General features: G+C 39.3%; 1 long non-coding RNA gene across 3 annotated transcripts in view; it reads left to right on the plus strand.

The window, feature by feature from the left end:
• Positions 1 to 24,846, plus strand: part of LOC141927910 (uncharacterized) — a 68,020-nt gene extending 43,174 nt beyond the window's left edge. For 2 of the 3 annotated variants that reach the window (XR_012624619.1, XR_012624621.1), the window contains one exon: positions 10,613 to 13,232. This is a non-coding gene — a long non-coding RNA (uncharacterized LOC141927910). Of the gene's footprint in view, positions 1 to 10,612; positions 13,233 to 23,171 lie in introns of those variants that run through there. The other variant, XR_012624620.1, reaches the window with a different exon arrangement.
• The last annotated feature ends 2,682 nt before the right edge of the window (positions 24,847 to 27,528 follow it).

Here is a 27,528-nt window from a genome sequence, read left to right on the forward strand (position 1 = left end):
CTCAGACTGCCTTCTGGTTGTCTGTAATTTAGGGCAGGACTCTAAAATAGAAAGGGGACACATCTGGGCAGTCTCCAAACAAGTTCAAATACATAATAGATGTAGTATAGAAAAGATCTTTGAATCGTTCAGAGGTATAATATTTTGTCACATACATACATACATATATGTCCTGATTATTCAGCTTAAATGCTCAACAAGCTATGTTTTTAAAAAGAGATTTTTCAAAATACTTTTTTTAAACCAAAACACAGCACAAAATACACACTGAATTTCTGATGGTATGATTTACCCTCGACTGAAAAAAAAAAGGATGAAATATGTAACATGGAATTCCCAGTCACACTAGTTCAGTTCACAGGAGCATCTAGTTGCGTTCCAAATATGTTTCCATGTTTTCATAATAGAGAGTGATAAACAAATGGTAGAGAGAGCAAGACCTATATGTTAGTGCAGTTTCCTGGAGCACTTAGAAATCAGTGGATTAGAAGCTATTAAAATACAGCTTCTCAATGTGGTTTCTTTAGGTGCTGGATCATTCCTTAAAATTAGATTACTTGTTTCATTTGTAACTAATACTGATGTATATCTGAAGTAATTTCATTGACAGTTACCCAGGAAGACGGTAGAAGAGACCCATTCTATGCATACTGAAAGCAACAGAACATCTCTTTATCTCCTGGAAATACTTAGCCTCCAAAACCCTTATCCAAAAGCATAGCAGCTCCAGTTTGAGTTTGTTTAATTCCTCTGTGCACAGCCTATTCCAGCTGTGATGTTTTTTCAAGCTCAGTACAAAAAGGTAATTCGGACAGGTGTATCTCAGGTTTTAGTCTTCAATTAGGTCAAATTACAATTAAATCTGACAGTAAGAAATAGGTTAATTGCTTTAGACCCAATTTAACAAGACTGAATCCTTGTATAAAAACACTTCTTTCATAGAAAAAATTAGCATTTATTAACCTAGGTGAAGGAGGAGGGAAACTGCTTTATTTTTAATATCACAATAAGGAAAAATTTATTTTTAATCTTTATAAAGAGACATTCAAATATTAAGATATCAAATAGTCAATATAAACCCTAGGTCAAACCTGACAAGGTATAGTCTTTTACAGCTAACAGACTTCTTTCTGAGACATTCTTAGGAGCAGCCCAGGTAACCTATGGAAGAGAACAGTCTTTTGCTCTCTTTCAAAGATTGCAATTTTGAAAAAATTGCATTTATTTCACATTTTACTTGAGCTCACACAGCCTCACTAATGTTCTAGTTATGAATAAAACCAAGGACTGACCTGCTGCCTGCTTCACTGCACTTTTTGTCTGATTGGGGAATGAGAAGAAGGAATATGGCAGGTAGCTCTTGGTCTCCCATGAATGTGACCAAGCCACTGTAGTTCTCATTGTACCAGAGGGTTGCTCCACAATAGTTCATGCTTTGTGCAATGTGATTTTCACTAGGACTTTGACTCTTGGTAATCAAGTATGCCCAATAACACACCCCAAAACTTACTATATAGGCAATTTAATCTTTCATAAATCCTGAAGTGAATTAAACTGTAGAAAAAAGTATAATAATAATATTAATAATCCTGATAATTTCCCATTGGACTTCATCTTACCATTAGCTATCTCAGTCATTCATAAAGCCTGCTTGACTTGTTGGTTTTATTTGAGAGGATCCTATGCAGTCTTTATATGTTGCTAACTGAAATAAAAGGAATAGGAAGAATGCAAACATTTAATGTATCTTCTTGTGGACTTGCACGTAAGAAGTTTTATAATGGGTGTTTTCCAGTTTATTGCTTCCCAACAATCATTACTGGAATAGCTCTGCCAAAACATTGATGGGACATAAGTTATAAAGTATTTGCAGCTTCAAGAGCTAAAGGGAAGGTCATGTTCTTCTGGCTGGTTATATATCTGTTATACAGGAGAATGAGGGTCTTTTCTCTGAGAAAGCTAAAGCTTTGTTTCCCATCCAAGACTATATCTAGGTACCAGAAAATGTTTGTAATAACATATGAGATTAAGACCATATAAAAAAGGAAGAAGAATGAGAAAAAGGTTGATGGGGGGATGAAAAGGGTAGTTTGGTTCCTCTGGCATGGAATTATATGTCTGGACTTTATCTAGCAAGCAGGTTTGACATTTATATGGTGTTTATCTCAGTGTGGCATCACAGATCTGGATTTCTGTCTGTGTGACTATAGGAAAGTCACTTTGCCCCTCTGTGCTTCCAGTTCTACCATAACCTCTTATTTGTCTTCATTTAGAATTTCAATCCTGTGGGGTTGGAAACTGTGTTCACTTGTGCAACCTGCAAGGCATAAATCTCAGCCTCTGCATATTGCTGAAATAAAAACATTACTGTTTCTGTTGTGACTCTAAAGAAGCCATTTGATCTCTTTGCCTTTATTTCCTCAACTTTAAAATGGGACAGTAACTCACAAGTGGGTTTATGAGGATTAAAGGATTAATGCTAATGAAATATTTTTAGTTCCTCAAAAAGCTTTTAAGGACAGCAAAATATTGTTGAGGAAATGACAAATGTGTTCCATTTGTTTTTCATTAATTCACGTATGCTATATGATTGACTTAAAAAAATGCACTTTTGATCAATCACATAGAATAGTCTGTCTCATGGCAGAAGTTTGTTAAGTGTTGTAGCTGGCTTTTTACAGCTTTGTGCCCTTGCTGAAGTGGAAAGAGGAAAGAACTGTGCATAAGTTTGCTTCAAGAATACCAGGAATTTTAATGATTTCCTGTGTCAAGTCCGAGGGTCCGGCTCTACCATTCAGGAGTGACATTGTGTAAACAACAAACGACTAGTGAGCTCTCTAAGAATTAAAACCAAACTAGTATGTGACTTTTTTCAAAGTATACTGGAGAAGCACACCAGAAGCCTGTTCAAAGTTCAATTAAGAAAATGAAATAGTGGTTCATATCAAAATCTGACTCATTTTTGCAATATGAGGTACTTTAGTGGTAATACCACAACAGATTCACAAGGAACCATTCAGTCTTTTGTTCTCTCAGGTAACCACGAATTGGGGAACCTTGCTACATATAGTGTAAGGAACACAGATAATTTCAGTACAGTAAATTATATGGAAAGGCCAATACGAAGGGGTCAGAAAAGCCCATTTTTCCCAGGAATCCATGAAATAAAAAGTGAGACAATAAAGAAAAGGAGAACCTGCAAGCCTTTTAACACAGGTGGAGGATAAAATTCCTTTTTTCCAAAATATTTTTCCTAGGGAATGGTAATAAGCTCTAAATGTGGATAAAAAGCTTTCTCAGAGATGTTGGTGAATGACTAGGCAACTTAGTTGACAGTGGGAGTGTATAAGTAAGAATACAGCTAGATAGTTTTTAATTTAAAAAAATTTAATTTTCATATTTTTACAAGATTTAAGGTCTGGCTGGAAAGATACTACTTTTGTTACTGAAATTACTTAGCAATTCATATGGCTCTGTTGACTTCAGCTATATATATATTAGAACCAATAGCTTTTCAGTGAAAGAATGCTCCATAAAGGCTTTTTAAGTCAGAAGTATTCCATATTTGTTTCCAATTTGCATGGCAACAGGAAACTATCATGATCTATTTATATTTGCATGTGTATGCATATGTGCATATAGGGAATTTAGAAATAGAGTAACCCTGGAGGGATGCTGAATATGTTCAGACTGAAGAAGAGAGAGAAACAGGCTGCCTGATAACTGAAGAAACAGTTCATTTTATTCTGTGCAGGCAGGCAGGAAAGGGAGTGCAACATAAGCAAGACATTTCATTTGTGGTTGAATCCACAGATGAGCTATTGTAGAAAGTATTCTCCAAAACATGCTTACATGAGAGATGGGGCACGTGGTACTGATTAGATTTAGTACCAGCAGAGCAGTTTTATTACACAGAAACATTACAGTTTGAAAGCTGCAAACGTGTTTCAGTGTCAGAAGGCTGTCCCTTTATTATTACACTGCCTTAACAGGATTTAATGGAGCTCTGCACCTTCTCAGAAAGTGCTCAGCACCTTTTAGCTTTGGCCAATGTTATAGTTGGAAAGATTCAAAGCTAGAGACAATGTTTTCTTTTAATAGTCAGACATGCTGGAAAACAAAGGAGAAAGCATGCCTCACATTCCACTGAAGTCAGTGGTTTCGGTCTCTTTTTGCACTTCAGATCACTTCCAGTCCCCTTTGGCAGGAAAGGAAGAGCCTGTGTTTGAGTCTGCATTGTCTTTCATACGGGGGTACTGAGCTCACACCTACCAGACAGGGAGTGATGCACCCCTTGTGGTACCGTGCTGTTTCTGCTGTGTCCAGTCACTAAGTGCCTTCTTGCCTGTTAGTTGATAGATTATCAATAAGAAAAAAAGAGATTATAAAAAATAAATGTACAGCCTTTTTTGAATTTGGTCTTCTCCTGGCATGCCACTGATTTGATTTACACTCTTTTTATCTAGATGATACCTAGAAGCTGAGTTAGTGGAACGTTTAGTTGGATTTATTCAGATACATTAGATCTATAAAAACAAGAGAAGAAAAAATTTTGAGTGTTCATTTATCTGAAAATATCAGTAATTAAATACGAGCTTGGGAAACACAATGCCCAGAGGTTGTACAGTATTGTTATTCTCAGAGCATCTTCTGAGCCTTGATATAACAACCATTCTGAAAACTGTTGAGCACCATTCTTTGGAATAATTTTTCTGCTAGAAACAGGTTTTACACAGCAAATCAAAAAGATTTTAGAATCAGTTAACCAAATTAAGAAGGTTAAGAAAATATGTTAGTATATGTTGGATTTAACACTTACAACATTTCAGCCTTTATTTGTCTGTTTACTGCTTTTTACCTCCTCTCTTTTTTCTAGACTATGGATCAATGGAAGGCTAAATTTCCAGGTCTAGACTTTGTTTTAGTGACTGTTTTTCCAAACCAGGGAGAACAGGAACAATAATAAAGATGCAACAATAAAAAACACAGAAGATTCTCCACTAAGCATATAATTATTCCTCCAGTGTCAGTAATTCCTGATTGGATTCATGGTGATGAATGGAAGAATCCCTAACTAATTTAACTTCTTGATGTAATTCCTTTTTCAGATTTGCTTTTATCCTTAAACTATTGCTCATGAGGGCATTCTGTCAGATAGTACCAAATCAGCATTTCATATATAACATTTTAGTTGTTTTCTAATTGTTTCATTCTACATATGGATGTAATTTGTTCATCTAACAAAAGTCAGGGTAACATGAACACATATGATTTAGCAAATATGCAAGATTGTATTATAAAAAAACACAACTACTGTGCTTGCTAGAAGGAAGTGCCAGGGGCCCTCCCAACATGAATTGTTAATTACTTTCCTCTTCAGCTGCCATAAAGAACTCACTAAATGCCAAATTATTTCCCTAAACAATGAGTAGCACTGGTTCCTCTTTGGTCTATGTGCTTATTTATTAAGAATTACAACTTCCTTAATTGATACATAGATTCAAAGGAAAAGGAAATCCAACAGTGAAGCTATTTTTGTGGTCAAGGAAAATATCAAAAATATTCTTTAATGATGAAAACACGATTTAGTTTTCAGGCCCCAAAATCTAAAAAGCAGCAATATGAAACTTTTCCAAATGTCCTCACATTTTATTCTGCCCTTAGGCTGAGGACATAGGAAACATCAGCCTGATGTCTCTGTTGCTTCTTAAAGTTCTAAATGTTTTAAAGCATTTAGGAGAGTCAAGTTATAGCTCTTCCTCCACTTGAATGAAAGCACTGCTTGGACAGCATTACAGTATGCAAAAGCACTTATGTTTGTGAATGAGAAGAAATTTCAAAGGACATTATTAGGGAAAGGTGGAGTGAAGATGGCATTACAGGAAGCATTTGAAAAGGTAAAATATAGTAGATGTATTTTGGGAAAGCACAGAAACTCAGAAGTCTAAGAAGTTAAACACAAAGAAAAATAAGGTAGAAAAGAAAACAGAAAACAAAACAGAAGAGAACTTTTAAAATAGTTACATTAAAATATTTGCTGTCAAAGTGTACACCTGGAATGTCTAAAGAAAAGCACATCCTGACAGTGGAACAACTCAAACTCATTGAGGGTTTGCAGGTGCAAAGCCTGTGTAAACTTAATGGGTCTGTCCCACATAGTGCTGACATCTTTATGTTTCACAGAAGCCAATGGGAATTGAAAGTTCTCAGTATTTTACAAAATCAAGCCCTTGAAAATTCCAAGAGAAAAAATGCATGGTGGGAAAAAATAAAATAATAAAAAAAGAAACAGTCCTGATGATAGTAAAAAGATTGTGAGACACAGTACTGTGATAAAAAGTGATGTGATGCTGCCTCCTGAGCACAGCTGAAAGCAGCTAGAAGATGGTGGGAGGGCTTTGTCAAGGCTGACTCTAGAGAGGGAGGAGCAAATGTCATGAAAGGCCTGTGAGACAAATACCAGCTTGATGCCAGTGCCAGCAATAGATGCCCAGAGCCTGAGAGTAATTTTCATCGGGGGCCCAACTTAAATGCCTCTATGTAAATGCACATGGCATGGGCAATAACCAAGAGGAGCTGGAGATGTGCACACACCTGCAGGGCTGTGATCTTACTGGCATCATGGAGACATGGTGGGATGGCTCCTATGACTGGAGTGTTGGAATGGAAAGGTACAGGCTCTTTAGGAAGGACAGGCAGGGGAGACAAGGAGGGGGTGTCACCCTCTATGTCAGTGACCAGCTGGAGTGCATGGACCTCTGCCTGGGGATGGATGAGGAGCTGACCGAGAGCTTATTGGTCAGGTCATGGAGAAGGCTGAGGTACTCAGTGACTTTTCTGCCTCAGTCTTCACCGGCAAGGGCTCCAGCCACACCACCCAAGACACAGAAGGCAAAGGCAGGGACTGGGAGAAGGAAGAACTGCCCACTGTAGAAGATGATCAGTTTTGAGACCATCTAAGGAACCGGAAGGTGCACAAGTCCATGGGACCTGATCAGATGCATCCACGGGTCCTGAGGGAACTGGCAGATGAAGTGGCTAAGCCGCTATCCATCGTATTTGAGAAGTCATGGCAGTCCGGTGAGTTCCCGTGGAATGGAAAAGGGGAAACATAACCCCCATTTTTAAAAAGGAAAAAAGAAGACCCGGAGAACTACAGGCCAGTCAGTCTCACCTCTGTGCCTGGCAAGGTCATGGAGCGGATCCTCCTGGAAACCATGCTAGGGCCCATGGAAAATAAGGAGATGATTGGTGGCAGCCAGTGTGGCTTCACTAAAGGCAAATCCTGCCTGATGAATTTGGTGGCCTTCTATGATGGGGTTACAGGACTGGTGGATAAGGGAAGCGCAACTGATATCATCTACCTGGACTTGTGCAAAGCATTTGACACTGTCCCGCATGACATCCTTGTCTCTAAATTGGAGAGAGATGGACTTGACGAATGGACCACTCAGTGGATAAGGAATTGGCTGGATGGTCGTACTCAAAGAGTTGCGGTCAACGGCTCGATGTCCAAGTGGAGAGCAGTGATGAGTGGCGTCCTCAGGGGTCGGTGTTGGGACTGGCGCTGTTTAACATCTTTGTTGGTGACATGGACAGTGGGATCGAGGCACCCTCAGCAAGTTCACCAACGACGCCAAGCTGTGTGGTGCGGTCACACGCTGGAGGGAAGGGATGTGCCATCCAGAGGGACCTACCTGGACAGGCTGGAGAGGGGTGACCGAGCAAACCTCATGAAATTCAACAAGGCCAAGGGCAAGGTCCTGCACATGGGTTGGGGCAATCCCAAGCACAAATCCAGGCTGGGCGAGGAGTGGATTGGGAGCAGCCCAGTGGAGAAGGACTTGGGAATATTAGTGGATGGAAAACTGACTGTGAGCCAGCAATGTGCGCTCACAGCCCAGAAAGCCAACCGTGTCCTGGGCTACATCAAGAGCAGTGTGGCCAGCAGGTCGAGGGAGGGGATTCTTCCCCTCTACTCTTCTCTCGTGAGACTCCACCTGCAGTGCTGTGTCCAGCTCTGGGGCCCCCAGCACAGGAAAGACATGGACATATTGGAGTGGGTCCAGAGAAGGGCCATAAAAATTATCAGGAGGATGGAACACCTTTCCTATGAGGACAGGCTGAGAGAGTTGGGATTGTTAAGGCTGGAGAAGAGAAGGCTCCGGGGAGACCTTATAGTGGCCTTCTAGTAACTAAAGGGGGCTACAGGAAAGATGGGGGGTGAGTTTTTATCAGGGAGTGCAGGGATAGGATGAGGGGTTTTAAACTGAAAGAAGGTAGATTCAGACTAGATCTAGGGAGGAAATTTTTTTACAATGAGGATGGTGAAACACTGGCACATGTTTCCCAGGGAGGTGGTAGATGTCCCATCCTTGGAAACATTCAAGGCCAGGTTGGACGGGGCTTTGAGCAACCTGGTCTAGTGGAAGGTGTCCCTGCTCATGGCAGGGGGGTTGGAACTAGATGATCTTTAAGGTCCCTTCTGATCCAGGTCATTCTATGATGATTCTATGATCTGCAACATGAAAAGCTGAGCAAAGACACACAAATAAGGCAATTGAGGTCGCACCTTGATTACTGTGTTCAGTTTTGGGCCGCTCACTCCAAAAAGGACATTGAATTACTTGAGCGTGTCCAGAGAAGGGCAACGAAGCTGGTGCAGGGTCTGGAGCACATGTCATATGAGGAGCAGCTGAGGGAACTGGGGGGGTTTAGTCTGGAGAAGAGGAGGCTGAGGGGAGAACTCATCGCCCTCTACAACAGGTTGCAGAGTACTGGGGATGAGTCTCTTTAACCAAGTAACAAGCAATAGGACAAGAGGGAATGGCCTCAAGTTGCGCCAGGGAAGGTTTAGACTAGGTATTAGGAAGCATTTCTTTACAGAACGGGTTGTTGGGCGTTGGAATGGGCTGCCCAGGGAGGTGGTGGAGTCCCCATCCCTGGAGGTGTTTAAGAGTAGGGTCGACATAGCGCTGAGGGATCTGGTGTAGTTGGGAACTGTCAGTGTTAGGTTAATGGTTGGACTGGATGATCTTCAAGGTCTTTTCCAACCTAGACGATTCTGTGATTCTGTGAAATAAGGTGAATAAAATACATACTGAATGAACATTAAGTTTTGTAACAGCTGGGCCAGTGGTGAGGTCAAATAACACAGTGGAGATCATAGGATGGCTTTCGACCCAACAGGCTCCTGCAGAAATCAGTGGCAATATTATTACTATCATGGCATCATGTAATGAACTTCAGTGACAACCCAGCTTGAGGGGCTTATCATTTGGTAATGCTTCTGGGGTTTCTCAGAACTGACCATTGCCATGCTCTTTTACAACCCCAAAGAATACTAGTTGACAGGAACTGCTAAATGGTAGTTATTTTTTTTTTAGCAGAACTTCTCTATACTGACGAACGTGCATCCATTTACCATGCAGAAAAGTTTATTAAAGGGTAAAGTAACACACCATGTGATCATCAAGATCATCATTTCGTACTAGACGTGGTTCTGGCCACACCTCTGTTTTCCCTAGTCACAATTTTCTAGGTGTTGCTCTTGGCAAGTACAAAGACTTGTGCTTTGCTCGTGCAATAACAGAGTGCTCAGGACACTGTTACTATTTTGATTTGTATTGCACTACATTTATAAGTACATTCAGTAACTTCCAACATATTTTCTCACAGAATGTACAGCACAATCTGGGCCTGATTTTCATGAGCCTTCATTGCTAGCAGACAATAGCATATGGTAGATTAATCTGACATGTTGTTACATTTTCCTATACTAACCTTTTCAGGGAGGAAAAAATAAATAACTGTTTGACACACACACAAGGAATGTTGGTCTGCAACTCAGGTCAGTGTAGGCCTACAAAATTCCTCTTGGTTTTATTGCTGGCATTGTCATTAACAGTGTTCTGTGCCTGTTATCTGGTCAGATGAATTCTTTTTCTGTTATTTCAAGACATTCCAGTACATTAAGCTTAAAGTTGTCACTGATGTGTATGCAGTTTATAAAATAATGTTACCATTACCTCACCATTTCACTTTGCAATAAGATATCCTCCCTCCTAGTGTTCTGCCCCACAGTATGACAATGTCATGTACTCCTCCCAGTGATTTTCCCTCAGTAAAATCTATGACTGTGGTTTTCATAGTAATTGAATTACTGTACTGAAGCAGTTGCTGCCCATTTCTTCACAGTTCTGCTGAGGATTAGTGTGAAAGGTTATTTGGTGCTAGGTGCTGTCTGACCTAGAGCAACCAAATCTGAACACAGCCGTTTGCTATCTACTTTATTTCAGAAGCACCCAAAAAACCCATTTCTCTCCTTACAGTCTGGGCCTCTGTAGCAAACTTTTGTCCCACACTGATGATCTCAGCAGCCAGACTCCATACTAGCAAACACTGCCAAGGGCTGGAGGGTAGGAGCTTCCTCTTGCTGATGTTGATAACACCAAGATCATGTTGCTTGTTGCTGCTCCTCCCCCTGTTCCTACTTACCTTCTTGCTTTCTATGTATTCCAACAGTGGATGTGTAGCTCTTCACACGTCCTCAGCAATCCATTTGCCCAGGCATGGATAATCTTTTTCATTTTCCCTAATTCTCATATTGCAGTCACCAGTGAATCCAGGGTATGGGTGCACTACAACAGCACCTTACCAAGCTGCTGTCCTCAATTCCAGAGATGAAGAGTTCAAGGACAATCTCTCTCCTCTGCCAGCAGGAGAGAACAAGCATTTCGTCATTTTCTTCCTTCTGAAGATCTTACCTGTTTTATTGTCTCTTGGACACATCTGACGTGGCAGATCCTTGGAACAACTATTTTCATTTTTAACACAGCAGTGCTGCCTGTTCTGATCAAACCCAACAGCAGCCAGCAGTCAGCCATCACCTCCTGAGAATCCTCCTTGCTAAAAAGGCCTTGTCTGTCTCTTAACACAATGTAACCAAATCGTTTGGCTCCTGGATGTACCTTTGGGGAACTGTGGCTGGGATACTAGCAAAGACATGTTGAAAAGAAGGAAAAATGTAAATGAAATGGAGAAATATATGCGAATGAAGGGGGAGGGGGGACGTGCTGAAAAGAATAGAGGGGGTTGTCATGAAATGTCCATGAGAAGGCAGGCTGAGAAGGACAAGGCACAAAAAGATCACCAAAGCTAAAGAAGAAACTGAAAGAATCAATGAAGAGATGTAAAATCCAGTTCTGACAGACGAACTAACAAGAAAAGTAAAGAACAGGCAGAAGCAGATTACATCTCATTTTTTGTACTATGCTGCTGAGAGGTCTTAGCAAAGTGGAGCAGCTTGTATGCATAGGTGGTGTGCTGGGTAACTCCTGGGAGGATTCCCTCTTGGAGCAGTGTGAAAAGGGTGTATCTCCTTTTTTGTATCACTTTCATCTGGAAAGAAACCTATGTTTCCATTCCAAAAGTGCCTCAAGAATTGAAATACCATGAGGTAAGTAGAAACAATTGTGAGATGAGAGACAAATACCTGGACCAGTTCCTTTGCAAATCACTGGTGTAGACCTAGCAAGCAGGTTGGTCTTCATCATTAGTGTTACCATCTTCCTTCCAAGTTCATCATGAAACTTAATCATTGTACAGAGGCTACTAACTTTAATCCTCATTAGGGAATAAATAGACTGTACTCCAGGAGCTAGATTCCCAACCCAGTGAGTAATTACTTTGATTTCAGGATTTACAACAATGTAACTGCTCAGAATGTTTTCTCTCTTCCTGTGTCCAAATTGTTTTGTCTATGCAAACTTCCATATTTAGACTTATAAATACAAAGGCATATTTTACTAAGGGATGCAAATTAAAATTTTCTCCTTTACACATGCTTGCTTTTAAGGCACTCGCACCCTCTCCTCTGTTAGGAAGCAGCCACGTTACCTCAGTTTTCAGGGCCTGGATGTTCACCAGTGCAAACAAGAGATAGGTGTCAGTTTATTTGGAATAGCTGACAGTGTTGTGGCAAGTAAATCTGTGCCATTTCAGGGCCTATGCAATAACAGATGTCACACATTGCAGAGAGGCCATGCCAGCTTGAGGACACAGATACAGACTTAAGTTCAATACATGGCAAATTTATTATTATTCAAGGAGTTATGTTATTTCACAACTCTTTTTCACAGCTAGAATTTTCCCAAAATAGACTATCCTTATGTCTATGACTTTAGTCTAAGACACATTAAAAAAGTAGTATATAGACTTGGGGTTATGGGTTGAAAACTTAACTAAAATTATTTATTTTGAAGTATCATCACCACATGACCACAAGTAATCCACCTGTTTTTTTATAGAACCAGTGAATTCTTTTCTAATAAAATGGAGGGAGAGAGGAGGGCAGTCAGCAGAATTGCTCATGTAATACCTGTTCAGATCTTGACTGTTGTGGCTACATCCTAAAACATTATGCAGGAAGACAGAGGTGTTGTTCATGTTAATAAATTACGTTTTGTCTACAAACTTCCATTCTCAAATGAGTAGACATTACGTGCACCTACCCTAAGCCTAAAATCATTAATCGTTTAATTTGTCTTAAATTGTACTACTGGACCATAAAACATCCACACTGGTACACCAGTGTAACTCAGTTGACTTTGGGTCTATCACTGCAAAATTCACAGAAATTTGTCTGGGAGTTAATGTAGTCCATGTCAGACTTTTTTAACCTTATTGCCATTTTATACAAGCATCTAATTGCCTTAAAGAATTAAGCCTAACAATCTGCTATAAGAAAACATTTAAAGTAACCTCAGACAATCAATAGAACATTGTTCTTTCTAGGATCGTGTCCTCTAAACCTTCTTCCGTGTAAATCAGCATGTTACCATTATAGTTCAAGTCTTCAGTGGGATATAGTGAAGTTATAATTTCTCACTGCCTGCTTTAGGATGCTGTAATATTTCTGACCTGCATGTGTACAGTCTCAAAAGTCAGACAGACTTGTAAAGAACTGACACTGAGATTTTTCACAGAGTAGGCAGATGGTACCTACAGGCAGGTGGATGGCTATAGGAGACACACTAGGACAACGCAGAAATGGAACTGAGGAAGCCCCATCCATTTTACTTCACAGACCCTTTGCAGTCTCCTGACCCTACTGTCTGAATTAGAATTGTCTTAGAATCTCTAGTTCAGAGTTTGTTTACAGCACTGGCTTCTTTTTCTTGATAGTTGTTCAAGGTTGTAAAGATCTGTCTAAAAATAAAAATTAGAACATGTCCCTTGTGCACATTTCTGTCTCCTTTGTCAAATGAGACCAACCAGAAAGCAACTGACACTAATACTCACAGTCTTGGTTGAATATAGAACATTGCTGAATACACCAGGGCACCGGTGAGCACTGCGCTCAGTGCACAATGCCTCTGTGAATCATCCTGGCAAAAGACGAGCATTGTAACCTGCATTAAGTTGTGAGGAAGAGATCTTCTATTTGCAGAACTTGCTGCGTTAGGAGAAATAGAAGTATGTACTCAATGGCTGTAGAAGCCTTCACAGATCAATGACAAAATTCCCTTGGTTCTCAACAGTCTTCAGTGTCTGGGGCATCTAGTGTAAATACTACCAAAATTCCCTTTCTGTATTAATCTATCAGGCTATTGCATACTCCAGAGCTTTAAATTATTATCATCATTGTGAATGTAGGCACATTTTGTTCTTTCTCAGCAGTTGAGCATGCTAAGATGCATACCATCACTGTCATTTTACCACCTTGTCTTTCTGCTTGAAATTGTAAAAGAACTTGGAAGCGTTTATTCCGATTCTGTACTTAAGTGCCACATAATCTTATTCCAGATATCTGTGAATGCAAAAATAACTTGCTTTTTGAATATTTTCCTATACTTTTGCTTTAATTGTATTTGTGAGACACTCAAAGGTACTGTCTGTGTTTGTGTTTGTAGATCCTTTATTACAATGTGATTTCCAAATTTCAGTAATACTATTTCATTTTGTTTTCATGGCTAGGATGTTAGACAGATACCTAATATACTAAAAAGCTGTAGCTCTGTGTGGGATGTGTGTAGCCTCTTTTAGATAGCTTAAGAAAACATTTTGATATTCCAGAACATTCCCCCATAATGTTCTTGAAAATATCTAACATTTTGTACAATCTACTGAATTCCAAAAGGAAAAAATATTCTACAGTGTTGTCAGACCTTTACATAAATATTCTTCCCGCTCCTTTTTCTCCTTCTATCTCAAGAATGGTTATTTTAACAATGAGCTGGAATCTTCACTAGAGACACAAGTATCACCTCTTTCTCCTTCTAGAGGAGTCTGACTGATTTTTTGCAGGTTCTCACCATCATTTCATCAAAGATCTACCAGATTGCAACAGACACCCCAGTGGGACTCCATGAGGTTGCTGGTTCTTTGCTCTCCCAGTTATAGAGTGCTGTGCTTGGAATGAAATTATTTACATTACCGTTGATTAGTATTACTAATTTTGCAGAGGTATGCAGCTGGTGTTGGGAAGCCTGAGCACTTGGCTAAGCTGGTTGTTGTGTGGTAAATGTAGTTTGTAAGAACAACTTAAGATAAAGTTTTGTCTCAGTACCCTAATCTTTTTAACCTCTTATCAGTGTCCCAGCCCAGTCTGAAAGGTTTCACAAGCTTTGCAAAATAAGAAAGCTTTCAGGACCCCATCTATGGTGAATAAACAGGTAGTTCTGGGATAAGAAATTCTGACACCTACTATCCAGGATCATGTTTCATCAGTATTTTAGTGTGATCAGTGCATTAAAAATGAATGCCCAGACAACTGAAAGCCACACTATCCACAACTAAATATGGATGTATGACTATGGTAGTGAACATTTACAACTATGTCTTCCAAGTTTTTCATTCCTTATTCTTTGAAACCAAAGTTTCTCCATTGGTAGGAAGTATGTTGCACCCAATTTTGTCCTTTAGACTTTACTCTGACATGTGATGACTAAATGTTACCCTGATGTTTGACCTCAGTCACAAACCATATACTGCTTGGTAGTCTAAGAATGTTTAGCCTGTGTCTGACCTCATAAATCATTAGTGGAGTGTGGAAATGTGCAGCGCTGTCATCTCTGGTGCGTGGGGTGAAGACGACCGCTCGGGGCGTGGCTCAGGTGCCACCTCTCGGTGAGAAGAGGAACAATTATGTTGATGGAAAAAAAACCCCAAAAATCTGACTGCATTTTTTTCTTCGTTTTTCAATCTCTCTGTCTGTCTTTTCTATCTTCAGTGAATATACAGATCGGCATCAGTCAACCTAAATCCAGTAAAAGACTCACCCTTCTTTAGCTGAATGATGGAGACGTAGATATCTGCTGTTCATTTGACTATGGTTCTTTACACCACTGATTCCCCTTTCAAAATCCTTAAGCTTAGTGATGCTTAAGCAGAACCCATTTTTTGAGGAATAACATCTTGGGTGACTTATAATAAGTCCACACTGTTGATCCAAAAAGGATCATTTAAAAAATTGTCTATATAGTATTATTTAATCTTTAGCTTAGTCCAGAAAAGTAAGCAAATCTGTTACAAGGCATCAGCAAGCCATGGATGAATACAGCTGAGAGGAAAGCAGGTCATTCTCAAGGACAGGGCTGTTCTGCTTCTGTAGAATACACTTTCTGTCCTGGAGTTTCAGAAAACACACCTGCTTCTGACAGTGCATGCTGTTAGTTGAAAGGTTTTTTGAAGAGAGTTTTTGTGTCTGTTGATTTGTTGTGTGTAACGAGCAGTTTAAGTTAACATGCTGAATATTTTCACTCATGCCATATTCTCCTGTGCCACAAACAGTACTTACAAAGAAGTAATTAAGTGGATAATTGTCTGGCAGGTACCTGGCAGGTTATATCTGCTAACTAGGTTTCCCATGCAATATGTGCTTTACTGATTCCATTATTACCCATTGGAATATACTTTAAAAGCAATTTTTTCAGGATGCATCTTGGTCTATTTTTTTCATTACCCTCAATCCTGGTGTTTATCTCTTAAGGTTCATAAAGCATCTATTTTGATGGGTACACGTCTGTTCTCTCAGTTCTTATTTACATGACTGTCTTCAATTTCCAGGTTTTCTTGTTACGCACATTTGTATGGTGATTTCATCAACTCTCATCTTCAAAGCTTGTCCATGCTTGGAAGTTTTTCAGGTCTATCTCTCCATTTCTAAGCATTCTCCTATGACAATAATGTTGCTTCATTTCCTGTTGAATATCTTCTTCGCAGGAAATAATACCACAGTCCTCCCTGTTGCTCAACCCTGTAATAACGTGCTGCTTCATTCATCTAGGATTCAAATTCCACTGCTTCATGCAAAACGAGGAGCGGCTGAGGGAACTGGAGTTGTTTAGTCTGGAGAAGAGGAGGCTGAGGGGAGACCGCATCGCCCTCTACAACTATCTGAAAGGAAGTGGCAGAGAGCTGGGGATGAGTCTCTTTAACCAAGTAACAAGCAATAGGACAAGAGGGAATGGCCTCAAGTTGCACCAGGGAAGGTTTAGACTAGATATTAGGAAGCATTTCTTTACAGAACGGGTTGTTGGGCGTTGGAATGGGCTGCCCAGGGAGGTGGTGGAGTCCCCATCCCTGGAGGTGTTTAAGAGTAGGGTCGACATAGCGCTGAGGGATCTGGTGTAGTTGGGAACTGTCAGTGTTAGGTTAACGGTTGGACTAGATGATCTTCAAGGTCTTTTCCAACCTAGACGATTCTGTGATTCTGTGAAAACATTCCCTAATAACATTTCTAATAAACATATTTGTTCTTTCCCCATAGCTATGACTCTCTAAGGTCACTCCCCAGCCCTGACTGTTGTAACATCTTCCATACTTTTGATGATCTGGAATTTCCTTCTTCCTTCTCCCCCATAGTTTGTATAAAGTGTATTTTTTAGTCTCATATTTTTAGCCTGGCGATCTGACCAGATCCTTCCATCTTCTCTGACACATAATTTGATGTGCTAAACATTACTTTCCATCTCCCCTTACTTAAGTATCCTTAGCTCACAGTGAACCACCTTGAACTTGACCTTTTTGGAGGTGCTCCAGGACCTGTAATATTGACTAGAGTTGCACAGCTGCACAAAATCCCATTTGAGCGTTATGTAAGAAAAAATGTTCAAAACCTAAGGACAGGAACAAAATGTAACATTTTCCAGTATTTCAAACCCCATAGAGAATCACTGATGACAAATTTAACAAGCAATTGTTTGTGTCAGACAATATGACAACTATTGAGCAGACAGCTGTTGCTCCAGATGGAATATGTATGACAGCTGGTAGGTCCAGGTGCATCGCTCTGGAATAAATCAACAGAACATTGGCATGTTAGTTTATTCTTGGCTGTTTTGATGGCACTTCTATCAGTTTCTTGGATACTCTGCTCTCAGTCCTTAAGAAACCATTTCTTGCACAATGGTGTATTAATTTGATGAAATTTAGATAATAGGGAGAGGATTTACAGTGATTATTAACAGATAAGAATTTAGGGACACAGCCTATTATAATTCTATGAGCATATTCACCTTGATTTTTTAAAACATGATTACAGGAGGTGCTCGCTTTTCCTGTACTTTGTCTTTTAGATATTCTTAAGTTGTTCAGGAGCAGAGAGAGCATTTTACCTATAGGTAGCTTATCTGTATCTTCATTTTCTTGACTGGGACACTGTGCCAAGTACAACAATGTCTGAACCTTTATTGAGGAAATTGTCTACTTTCTGAGAACTGAACTAGGATCAATAATAAATGCCACCTAGGTCCCTGAATGAGTTGGATGGATTTGATTGGAGGTTTAAATGTGAAAGGTTCTACGGCCTATTACCAGTACCCTGAATCATCCTATTATCTGATCTGTTTTAGTGCCTAAAAGGAAAGAATAGCTCTCAGTATCCCTGCAAAATAACCTTGAAATATAAATCCATAGGTCATCTAGGAAATTCCTCATGTTTCTGACTGAGTTGGTTTAGCTGTCTCCTTTCTGAAGAGAAATCTTCATATTCTTAAACCTCTTCTCAAGAGAACAGTAACATGGAGAAATAGGATTTTTAAAGATGATAATCCCTTTCCTCGCTTTGATATAAATTCTAAAGGAATGCAGAAAAACAATTTATAGAATTAGTGCTTGTTTTTTCTGAATATTTACCTTTCTTGCCTGTTTGGTGATAAAATCATAAAGGTTCTTATAAATCACTCACAGCTTGCATTTCCCCCATACTTACTACGTTTTTAAAATAAATTCCTCACTGACAGACTAGTACAATCATGGGAGTTAATAATCAGATTTAGTGTTCTTTGGTGAATCAGTACTTACACTGCAGCAATGTACAGTTTGTTATTAATAACTGTAGTGGGAATGAGAATCCATCCTACTGAGTATTTGGTAAATGCTGTAAAAATGTTGTGGGAAGATTCACGTGCTTTCTGTTATAAAAAATCCATTCCAAAGGTCAATAGCTTGTCAATAGAAAAATAGATTAGGCTGTTACATAATAGGTTATACACTGACCTAGCTTTGGGTCTCCATAAATAAATAAAACCTGTAAAAGAGTAGAGGTTAAAATGAAACTTGCATCTGGGCTTGCTCTTAAGCCCTTCTTCTCATCCTTGGGATCAAACATCTAATGGATCAAGCATTTAATGGATATTCCTTAAAATGATTGGAAGGAGAGGGGCACTCACAATCAGATCTTACATTTTGCTTTTGGTCTGGCTGAGGGCTGAGGATATTCAGGAAAAAGAAGAGTAGATGGTATCCTCCATGTAAGTCTTCCCTAGCAAAGATGGCAGCCTTACTGTTTGTCCCTGGGGAGCAGAGATGAGCAGCAGCCTTTGTGTGACACCAACATCCGACAGTTGCAGAATCTCCATGGCTATCCCACATCTACACTGACAACTGCAAAGGAACCACAGAGAGGGGGTTGCCTTCACAGTGCCCTACCAAGGCAAAGAATTCACATGCAAAGAAACCCATACGTAACACATTGGGGTTTTCTATTTGGAAAAATGTTTATCTTCTCCCCACTAAGTATAGAAAGTAAGTTATTAATGCACTTTGCTGCCAAAGAGCAAATTGCTATTGCAACCAAAGAGAACTAGGCCAATGGCCAGAAGTGTCACAGTGGTTTTATGGAACCAAGACAATTCACTGGAAGTGCTTCTGCATGTCCTATATCTTACTTTAGTAAATTTGGTTGGAGGGTATATATATAGTATAAAGGAAAACACAAATGAGAATCAGCTCATTTTGTACAGTTCCTCTTCTTTACTGACAACCCTTCCTGTTAAAAGGCTTGTGAATAAGAAACTTTTCTTATTGTTCAAGCAGCCATGTTTGTTTGTATTTGTTTCACTGGCATGTTTAATGTCTCCTTGCGTTATTTGTAGGTACAAAATAGCACACCCTCTGATCCTAAAATTTATCCTTTGGGATCCAAGCTGGGTCTCCTGTTGTGTTCATCTCATTGTGTACGTACAAGGCTAAAAGGAATAGAGGGAGAAAAACTGCTTCCAAATATTCCAATATTCTAAATATTCAGGTCTATTCAAATTGGTATACTCAGAGGAAACCTAACGCACTGTTCCAGTTAACAGCTGTTGTAGGACCAACAGGGGGAACTCGCATCTGTTTTGTGAGTTCTCCCAAAATGACAGTAATTTTATTTTTTTTATTTTAGAAAAGTGATAATTAATTTAATAAAAGCAATGATATGTTGAAATTGTAACTGGAGGAATATCCTGCCCAAAATAATAGAGCTATTTTAAGCTGCAATACATTTAGTACCTAAACTGCTCGATATTGTAACTTTATCTGTATTTGTCTTTAATTTGAAATTGCTCTGATGCCTATTGATTAGTTTCATCTGAAACACAAGCATCTGTTACAAAATATTGATTTTCGCATCACCTTTTAGCCAAGTAGGTTAATTGAATGGTGCTTGGGGAAATTATCTCAGATGCCGTCTCTGTCTAATATTTGTCTTCAAAATGCTGATGGAATTGTTTGACATTTAGCCAAGATACCTGCCAAAACTGGAGCTTAAGTAGTGAGGCTGTGTAACAGAGGTAGTGATTAAAGTTACATTTTGAAGAAACTTCATTTATTCCCTATTTAGACAAAACAAACAAAACTAAAGGCCAGATTTGGCTTCCATTAGTTAGTGGGAGTTTTGCCACTATTTTAACAGTTGACTGTTGGGTTACTGATATTTTAGGGAACACTCAGGGTACCACTGTCCTTGCAGTTTAAGTTAGTATAGAGTACTCAACTGTCATGAAAACCCACCTATATTTACAGTGGTGTTTTGTATTGTACACGCATGTGGTACTCAGGTCAAAATAGTTTCTTTTGGTTCCGGGTTTCAGTACAAATTCAAAACCTAGTCTGGGTTTCAGTCAACACTTAGCAGACAGTATGCTTATTCACAAAATAACAAGTGTTGTCTCATTAAAATAAGAAACAATTCAGTTGTTTATACTTGTGGTGAGAACCTAATTAATCTACTTTAGAGTTACCTTTCATCTGTACTCTTTGCTATCCATGTTCCTAAAGTGAAAACAGTGAACTTCATTCTTTCCTCACATTAGAAAATTTACCACGTTCCAACTTCATTGCCTTTACTAAATAATGCCTAATTAGTCTGATGTGAGATTAAAATTATCAGGTCAGTTTGTTCAACATTTAGGAGAGACCACCCTAAACTTCAGTGAGTTTACATGTGCTCTCAGTGTGGATTATTGTCTGATGATGGAAGGGGTTTGTTTAGCAGATGTGCCAACAAGCATCATGGTTTACAGTGAGTTAATGAGTGTGATTTCACTATATTGATGTTATATGAAAAGTGTATGGTTTCTCAGGTATAAATTTAGATAAAATTAGGCTTCCAGGCAGTCAGATACACTGTCAAAATAGATTTAATATATATGTAAGTATTGAAAATACCCTCAGCTGTGTAACTAGAAGTGCTTCCATTATACAAACTGGAAGAGTATTTAAAAAAACTGCTACAATACTGCAACCATTTCTACATGTTCACAGTTTTCCCAGCATGGCTGTAAACCTCTGCAGCCAGTTTTTATTCACTTCTTGACTTGCTGGGTGTGCTGCTGTAAGCTGACCTAAGTGCCTGGTGCTGCCAGAAGGGGCAGTCCTGCCCTAAGTGTGTGCTTCCATCACCTTCCTTGTGCCAGGATAGATGCGGGAAATGAACTCAAAATCAACCCAACAACAGCATGATTTTCAGCCAGATCAGTTCTGTGATCAGTCTCAGCAAATATCTACGCAAATGCAGGCAGAAAGGAAGTGATGGGAATGCACAACTGAGGATAGCACAGGAGAAAAAAAGGGACCACAGTTCGTTGGTAGTGGGTTGCATGTATGTCAAATTCAAGTGGCAGCCGCAAGGTATCACTTCACAACATGGCAGGAGCAGCATAACAGCGTGTTGGTTCTCTTCTCACCTATCTTCCCTCCTTCCCCTTCTCATCCCAGCCATAAACTTCAGCTACTTACCTTTATTTGCCAGCTATTGCTTGCAAGATCACTTTTTGATCCATTTTAGCTTGCCAAGTATATAGCGGGTAAGAAAAGGTGGCATCTTCCACCATTCTAGTTAATTAAATTAACTCTGCAAAAGGTGAACTTGATAGTCAGAACAGATAGATAACCCAGAGAGCAGGGTAAGTCCAAAGAAAGGTATGCTGCTTTCACTGCTGCAGAGCTATTGTGCCAGCTCAACAGATCATAGAACCACCGTTCAGCTGCTCAGACAATGCTAAATATCTTACAGTATTCAGGGAATAAAAGTAAAACGTACTCCATTAATAATCATACAGGATTTTCTTAACTCTTCCATCTATAAAAAAAAGCAAGTGACAAAACTCTTTGCTTCCAGCTGGAAGTAAATGGCTCTTCACTGGAAAATGATTCCTTAAATGGTCACAGGTATGTTTGGCCTGGAGAAATATTACTTAGCATTTGATTGTTGTTAAGTCATCCCACTAACCAGTTAATTGTTGTGGCCTACCTACTGATGCCCAGCATTCAAGCCTGAGCCAAATGTAAATTGAGCTCAGAATATGCTACAAGCTGACCTGAACTAACAATTTCAGGCAGCATATAAACCATACTTCTAGCCCTGCAGGCCTCTTTCATCTGAGTGAACTTTGCTCAGTAGCTCTATTAAATCTATAATGTGAAGTGGTTAGTGCTCCATCTATAGCTGATCCAAACATTATTCATAAAAAATTATTTTTAATGAAAATTGATTTTAAACTAAATTAGACTACTCTCAAAAGATGTCTCTTTCTTTTTTGAAGGGGAAAAGATATTGGGGAAAAAAACAGACACCTGAAAATTGGGAAGAAAAATTGCTTTTGACCAAAAACGCATGAAGAACTTGTTCACAAACAAAACTTCCTTGTTTCTTGTTTGTGTATCTGACTTTAAAAATGCTGGGTTTATTGAGAGTATCAATGGAAAGGAGCTCATTTTCCAGCTCCTGTTACACATAAATATCTGATACTCTGACCTGGACAGAAGCAGGGGACAGCGATGGCTATTAAGTCTCGCAGTACCTTTTTATTTTAGATTCTGATGGACCCCTAGTGCAATTTAGAACACATTTAGAAGTTGTGTTGTAGCTCAGATTTTTCCTTCTATTTTTCTATAACTTTGGGAAGCAAAGTGCTACTGCCATATGAAATTGAAGTCTTCTTGTTCTGTCTCTGATAAATGTCTCCTAGGGCGAGGTCTAAAATTGGGCTCATTTTACTAGTGTTCCAAAACTGAAGATGCTTCCCAGTATTTTATAGACAGAATTTTTCTTCAAATTGCAATCTGGCTGTGTAAGGGCAAGTTATGAAAAGGGAAAACTGAATACAAAAAAGGCATTCTTCTTTCCAGGCTTTAGTGAACACTGAGCAGTACTAGATGGAGACAAGAAAAAGGATCAGCCGAACTATTGCAGCTACAATGCTTGCAGCCCCAAGGAGAAATGATTATGGAGTGTGCTGGTTCAACTGCACACAAGTTAAAAGGAAACCATGGTCATGTGCTGCAAGTGATGCTTGTAAAATCCTTATCAGCTGATGAGTATGATGCAAGGCATTGTATAGGTATTTCATACTTCAGGTATCTTGATAATAGCTACTTGCAACATTTTTGTTTTGTTTATACAGGACACAGCTGGGAGCTGATACTACACTGCTGAGTAATACAGTATACTGCTGAAGCCATCATCAAAATTTCAGTCTAAAATTTTGAGATAAAAGGACAAGTGCAAACTGAACTATCTTACAAGCCTTAAAGGTGAGACTATAGGCTCCCTCCCTCTAGTACATGTCTGTGTGCACATATACATACTTCAGCTATCAGATTGCTACATTTAACTATCATCGTGTCCACTGTAATACCAGTATGTTTACCTAGGTTTTACTTACATATGGCCAGGTTTTCATAAGAGCTCAAATACTGTTTCATTACCTAATGAAATGGATAGGATTTTAAAATTTTTTTAACTAGTAACTGTGGTGACACTTTGAACTGACCTGTTCTGAAAATTTATCCCCACTTGGGAGTGCTTTGACACAAATTAAAATAGAACAGTTATTTGTACTTGATCTCACCATATCCCAGTGGGTCAGAGTTACCACGTCAATATGTAGCAAGTCCTGTTTTTCTTTAAAAAACAGGAGGGGTGTTTATCAGGATAAGAGTCATTACATTCCTCCAGTTCTGGTACAACAGGAATTTGAGGTGGAGTGGTGTGTAGTCCAGAGTCCCCATGGGATTGTAACAAACACAGATACTGCCTGGGTCTATCCAGAGTAATATGTCTTTTATGTTGACAATGATCTGGCCAAACCAGGCCTTCTTAAGTCCAGTGTAGTTTAACAAAACCAAACTCCAGCTTTAGCAGTATTTTTGTATCCAGCATATAGGTCAAAGTGTGAATGTGCTGAGCACCTGAGACCTACTCCCAGTTCCCATTAAAATCAATAGATCAGATCTTTGAGTTCTCTCGTTCAGCCCTTGCTTGGGCAAAACCCTCAAATACTGAGTCATGACACAACTTCATAGGCATCCCGTTAATCAGAACCTGTCTGGATTTGGCTAGTGTCAGTCGCTCCCCTTGTTTTAGGACAGTTCCTTAAACTTCTATACATCTGGGTAACATTACTACACATTGGTAACTTTAACAAAAGTTGAGAATCCTGTTTTGCAAGAACGATTCAAAAAGATTCATGGTCTTAGAGAATAGCGTATATGACCTATATGACTGCATGAGAGCCTCTGAAGATACTGCTTTACCAGCTGATCTGAATCACTGACATTAAGGGAATTCTGGTAAATGTCACCATACCTGCTAAATCTTTGAACTGTTAATTGGACATTGTTAACAAGGATACTGTTTGCAGCATGCAATCAGTGAAGGCTCATGAACGTAATAATAAGAGAGGGAACCTACCAGTTTAATTTTAATCACTGACATAGGCCATGGATCATTTCTTTGGTCTCTATTCAGTAGAGTGACTACTGAAATCTGCAAGAACCTTGCCTTCTGCTTCCTCCTGGATTTGCCCTTCAGTGTTGTGTACAATATTGCAGTGAGATTTTGAACCTGCAGAGGTCAAAGGTGTTACCATTTCAGTAATGTTACATATATTCTGAATAATGTTACATATATTCTGATTCTGGTTCTTTTAATAGAGGATATTCTATTTGAAATCTGTCAGGTTTGATTATGTAACCTTAAAGGGGTATAAATTATAAACCCTTGAAAATTACAAGCGCGTTAATCTAAGTCCAGCAAGATTAATTGCAGAACTAAGGACTATTCATTTTATTAAGGATAATCGGGACCTATAGACCTCATTTTAGTCTGTTGCTAAAGTCATTAAAGAAGTACCACAGTTTTCTGTGACACAGTACAAGGTTAGTTTGAAAAGTGGCTGAGCAATATGCAGTCTGGCTTCTCTTTTGATAGATACGAGTGCAAGTGTATGTAATTGTCATGTGAGGATTCTACAGGAGAAATGTGAACTCTCTTCATTTTGTTGGAGATTGAATTCTACTTTCATTCTGTGGTCATTGTTTGCCTAGTATCAACATAATTCACAATAAAAATCTATGCATTTTGTCAGTGATTCTGAAATTATCTGGCACTTTGCTATCAATTTTAATTGATTTGATCAGCTGATGAAAACAAAAGAAAATCTGTCCTAACCCAGATGGCTGAATGCATTTCTAAAAGCTTAATACATTTTTATTTATCATTAGTTATGATATTTTGAGTAAATTTGACTGAAGTTATACAGTCACTTCTAAGAATTACTCATCTCCACACAGATATGGAGATATGTCATCCTATTTGCCATTTAATTGTGATTTCAATTTTAATTCATTGTTCTTAGTATTGACTATTTGGGAAGATTTCTAGCCACTAATAATGTTAAAGGTTAGCGTTGTTGATAATAGAATCAAAAATACCCCATATATCTAAGTTCATCTCACAGGTGTAACAGCTGATCCCAGCTAGTTCAACAAAGCTACACTTTTTGCCTCTGATTTGTTCTGTAAGATCTAAACTAACTCAAAATTTCCCTTCCATATGGTAAGTGGGTGTAGTAGAGCTGCATATTCTAGGAACCATCTTCAGATGTCAAGGTATTTTAATGAGTCATCTTGGTGTAAACTGCTTGAACTCTGCTTGCGAGTTCAGTGTCATTGCTGCTGAGTCATTCTGGCATTTCCAGCTTGTATGTTCCTTCTGGAATATAAAGGGCTGGGGAGCATGGGTAAGTTCGCTTGAGGTATGGGAGAAAAAGGCTGAGAAACTGTTAGGAATATCTGGGCTTTTGAAGAGAAATTATGACTTGCACTTGGTTGTTACTTGAACTAAATCCAAATGCATATTTAGGGAATATTTGGACAATATACAGTATGGCTATAATTTTTTCAACAGAAAGTGGAAATCTGTCTGCTCATACTGATCTTAAGACTTAAACACCCAAATTAAAGGCTTGCTCAAGGAAAAGCAACTGAAGGAGGAGTCTTGAAGAAAACCTTTGCTATGTTTCAGATGGACTCCTTTGTTTCCTCTGCAAATTATTTCTAAGTAAAGAAAATGTATTTTCAGGGAGTCAGATTTCAGTTAGTGTTCTGGAAGTCTAATTTTGCTCAATCAGCAAAAATGCCAGCAAAATGCTACAAAGATTCCTAGTTGCTGGGTTGAGTAAAGAAGTGAGAAAAGGTAAGCAGCCAGTCTCATTATTCCACTAACATAATTTGGAGTACATGGAGTTGTATATTTAAATAAACTGTTTCATATAAAAACTACTTAACTACTTCCAAGTATGATAATTCTAGAATCATGGATTAGCAAAAATCTGAAATTTTAAGGAAATCACTTAGTGGAAGAAGCATTGTTCACTAGCAAGGCTCTTTACCTCAATTCTTGTCTCTTTTGTTTCATAGTGATACAACTCCTACACAGCAATGACAAATTAGCATACAGCTAACACCGCTGGATGTGATCCAATACACTAAAGGGCATGGCCTCACATGCCCTGACCCAAACTCAATCCTCCCCCAGCAGCCCTGTCACAGATGCACCTTTCCATTCCAAGTGTTTATCACTTTCAGTATATGATTTCTTCCCAGTCAGCTCCACATCATCTTTAGTAATTAATTGCAGATCTCTTGAGTCTCGTCAGGTCTCTTCCTGTTATTCAGTGCCTGATGAAGATTTAACCATTCAGCCTTAAGACTCAGCTCATTCCAGGAAAATAGTCCAGGTTTCCTCCGTGCCCTGGCCTGGCTTCCCTCCCTGCAGCAGCATGCAGGCCTGGGTGTGCTCCACCCCTGCCAACAGTGACGGCAACCCTGGGGAGAAAAGGTGCATGGAGGAAAAGCACAGAGAGATCTAAAACGTATGTAAAATCAGGAGCACAGTGCATATGCACTGACCTATTTTTACATCCACGGTCTTCCCGGCACAGTGTACGGTACCGACAACCATGTTCTCTGTGATAGCAAGTTGCACTTATGCTGTCGAGTGAGTGGCTAAGGTGTGCGATTCTCCACTCTGGGTATTGGCTAGGGTATGTAAGGCATCTTTATCCTTGTTTGCATTCACAAATTAACATACAGATCACTTAAATACCATTAACCACTTGTAGCAAAGCATGTAGGACTTCTTGAACATTTTCACAACTCTGGAAGATGTTGAAGTACCCAAACTCATGGGGTTTTCGACATAAAAATATTATTTCACGTAGCAGGAAGGCACTGCAGAGAGGCCTTGTACTTCTCCCCGAACAAGGTCAACGCTGCTTCACAACACTAATATTACCGTTACAAAAAAGCAGGAGGAGGATGACCGCATTAATTACAACCGAGTCAGAGCCACTGAAGTCCTGCGCTGCTGCAGGCTGTCCTGTGCTTGAGCTACTGCCAGAGCTTCACAACGACCACGCAGCTGTTGTTTCCGAAGCCGGAGGAAGAAGCGCCATCCTCCCGCCACCCTCTGTAGCC

The sequence above is a fragment of the Strix aluco genome, chromosome 10 (genome assembly GCF_031877795.1).
Source record: "Strix aluco isolate bStrAlu1 chromosome 10, bStrAlu1.hap1, whole genome shotgun sequence".
Taxonomy (NCBI): Eukaryota; Metazoa; Chordata; class Aves; order Strigiformes; family Strigidae; genus Strix; species Strix aluco.